The sequence below is a fragment of the Sycon ciliatum genome, chromosome 6 (assembly GCF_964019385.1).
Source record: "Sycon ciliatum chromosome 6, ocSycCili1.1, whole genome shotgun sequence".
Taxonomy (NCBI): domain Eukaryota; kingdom Metazoa; phylum Porifera; class Calcarea; order Leucosolenida; family Sycettidae; genus Sycon; species Sycon ciliatum.
In genome coordinates this window covers 17,657,494-17,661,319 of record NC_088648.1, presented here as the reverse complement: position 1 = coordinate 17,661,319, position 3,826 = coordinate 17,657,494, and positions in this window count along the sequence as shown.

The window sequence follows — 3,826 nt, the reverse complement described above, 5'->3', positions numbered from 1 at the left end:
TGGAGTAAGCAGGTACGTCAGTCACCAATCCAGCTTCAGCTCCACGCTCGCTTCAGCAGAATGTTGCCCGCGTTTGCTTTGCCTCCACACGGATAGACGACCAGCGCAGAGTCCCGCAGCTCCGTGGCCGTAAGGTCTTGATTGACTATACCCTAGCAAACAACGGTAACGCTATTTTTTTACGGTACTCGTACCTTGATCACCCAAATAGCGTTGAAGCTGCAGCGTATAAACGTTATGGGGGCTGATTTATCGTTGTGACCAACGGTACGTGTTTTGGCCAGGGAGTCGTAAAATTTAGGACTCCCTGGTTTTGGCCAAATATTGCATAGTCCGTACGCATTTCACCTTGTATCGCGTATATGGTGACAAAAATGGTTGTACCGCGCGAAATCAAAGCTACTCTCGTGGCAATAGCGTACTAAAAATAGCGTGCATCTTGCTAAAGGTCGAACCCAAATCACGGTATTTTCCCCCTTACGACCGTTACAACATACAACAGTGCTCACACTGCGACCAAAACCAGCGTCCATGCGGCCATGCGGCCAAGTTGCATGGCAACGGCATGAACTTGACCAAAACGTCGCGGCCACGTTTCAAATCGTGACCGCGACCTCCGGAGGGGGGTGCCACGACTTGGCGGCAACATGATCGTAGACGTGAAGCGTATTTGTGTACAACCTGGTCTGAAGTATGTTCAATTTCTCAAATTCCGGTGTGTTGATTCATGAAAATCGGCGGTTAACCGGTTGTCGATGTCACCTCCACATTTGCACATTTTTAAAATTGTTGTAGTTGTGGTCCTGCACGCACGCACCGCCATTCTTTGCCCTTTTTGGACGATGTCGATTTTGTTTTTGTTTTTGTAGTTGCTTCGTTGTGATCGGGTCAGTGACCAATTTCTACAGTGTACTCGTTCAATACGATGGCAGCTTGGTCTGGCTTTTCGGTTTCGGAAATCATCTTTCTCTACTTTTCTGCGATGATGGAATGCCATACCTCAAGACATTTCAGTTACATATCATCGTAAAATACAGTTCTCATCTCGGCAACAGACGAAAGAAACCACTACCGGAATTTCCACTGCACTGGCACTTGCTCTGACCACGAGGTCAGGAAAGCGAAAGCGAAAGCGCTTGGATGTCAGCGGCATGGCAGTCCCTCAAGAGTCCAAACCTACCTTGTTCGGCTGTACGTCATGCCGGGAGCAGTAGGCAATTTTATACGTCGGATGACTTCCCCTACCCATGCTGGTCGTGGGAGGGACCAGTCATCCGCAAGTAGTGTATCTAGCGCCTTCCCTATCAAAATAATAAATTCTACTACTACTACTACTACCTGATTGTATGAACTATTTTCGTCGACTTCAAGAATACGAGTAGAGCCACGAGGCACTTCCTCCAACATGCGCATATATGCAACATGTGAAAAATTACATCCAAAACGGGCCACAACTTTATTAGGAAACGCACGAACTCTTTTGGATACGAACTGCAAATCGTAAAGTTTGTGTGACAACTTCACGTCTACGCGTTGTAGCAAGAGTAGATAAACAAGAGTGTGCAACTCCGCATGGGTTGGCCCACGGCGGAATTTTTTGTTGACGTAATCTTTTCGACGACGCACGCGCTGCGAGCCTTTTGGAGAGTTTTCCCTCGTGCACTTGGCTGGGCTTTACACTGCAAGGTCGGTGCCCAGCACGTGCTCTCACACTGCTCTGCGGCAAAGCCGCGTTTCTCTGAAAAAAGGTGACGTAAACAAAAAATTCCGCCGTGGGCGCGGGGTATCTGCAGATTGTGCAGGAGAGATCCGGAGTTGCACACTCTTGTTTATCTACTCTTGGTTGTAGCGACCTGACTCACTCAATTACGTCATTCTACAAACGCATGCGCAAGAAATAAAATCATTCTCTTTGGTCACAACTTCTTCGTTGTCCGGTTGGCCAAAGTAGCCGTCGTCTAGGGCCCGACGTAAAACCCTAAATTGGTGACCCCCGATGCTGCGCTCTTCGGAGTTTTGAGCATGCCATCCCTGAGCTCGGCCCGCCGCAGTTTCCTGCTCGCCTCAACTCTCGGGATCCCGTCAATCGCCGGCTGTTGACGTAAAACTTGAGCCTCACCACCACTCGTCACTGGATCCGCCTCGGAGCTGCTGTGGCCCCTGCCACCCTCCCGGCCCACCTGGATACCCCGCTATCCTGCCACGGCCCATCGTCCAGTCGTCTTCGTCCTGGCCTCAAGCTGGAAATTGGCCACCTCCACCCGTCGTACCAGCTCACTCACTGTGCACGCACGCAGGCACACGCCCGGCACCGGACCCCACGGAGCTGCGCTCGCCTCCATCTGTCCCCGCCTCAGTCGGCACGCCTCGCCCCAGTGCAGCGCTCCTGCTGGTATCCCGCCAAGCCTGCAACATGCAGCCGCCTCTGACATGATAACACTCCTCTGTCACGCGTACATTTCCTTTCTTTCCGCCTCTGACACGATAACACTCCTCTGTCACGCGTACATTTCCTCTTTTCTTTCTTTCTGCCTCTGACATGCTCTCCACCTCTGTCACGTTAACACACCTCTGACACGTTAACCCGCCTCTGTCATGCATCTCTCTCATTTCCGCTTTCTGCATTTTTGATTTTGTTTCGGCCTTTGTTGCCACGTCTCAAACAAATTTCATACACGCAGCGCTCTCACCTGTACATAATGTTGTATCATATTATTATATTTTTTGCCGTTCCGCCTTGTACATGCTGCGCTTTCCTTTCTCTTCTCTTTCTTGTTTATCGTGCTTCGCTCCTCCCGACCTCACCACTGGCGGGGGAGTACTGTAGCGACCTGACTCACTCAATTACGTCATTCTACAAACGCATGCGCAAGAAATAAAATCATTCTCTTTGGTCACAACTTCTTCGTTGTCCGGTTGGCCAAAGTAGCCGTCGTCTAGGGCCCGACGTAAAACCCTAAAGCGTCTACGAGGCCTAGCTAGCTGTAGTGTGAGCACGACTCCCACCGTTTCTGCGTTTTTCTGACGCATGGACGCGTGCTCATGGTCGCAGTGTGAGCGTGTCTATTCGCCGTACGCGCCGCCAACTATTACTTCTTTTATCAGAACGAAATGGCGCTTTTAGTGACATTTTGCATACAAATCCCCATCTACAAGTAGGGCGCAGTCACCCAGTTTCGGTGGAAGTGCGCGAGTTCGATTGGGATTCAAGTAGGAAGGGAGCGTCTCAGCTTTCTCGGACCAAGACCATTCGACTCAGCACCCCGAAGACTACAACTGGTGAAATTTGGATTTTTGCCTTAACTTCCCCTTGTGTGTATTAAAGCTTCTTCTTTGTGCGAGTTTCATAATCAAGAGTGCATAAACAAAACACGTTTATGGACTCTTGATCAAGAGTCCATAAACGTGTTATGATGTAATCACGGAATTCCGCCGTGACAAAAAAATCTTGATAATACTACCGTACCGGCGCGGTACAACACTGCATGCGTACTGGAGTAAATCGAGTAGGCAAACTCGTACTTCATGCTCCCGTTATGGGTCGAGCCATGTGCGCGCGCCAGCCATAAACAGCCGCTACTGAAGATACACTGCACTGATGATCGTACAGAGCGCCGCTTATGGAAACTTGCGTAGCTGTGCAAAGAACCCCGCCGCAGGAGGAGCCCGTTCATTGGTCGGTGGTGTGGATTATTGCAGATGGAGTACGCATAAATCCGGTATTCTTGTACGGCGCTTCTCTCCTCCCCAGCCATGGTCATAGTTACATGGCCATGTGGGGCAGGAAACTGTTGACGGGTATCGCCAGTAGGAACTACAGCAGACG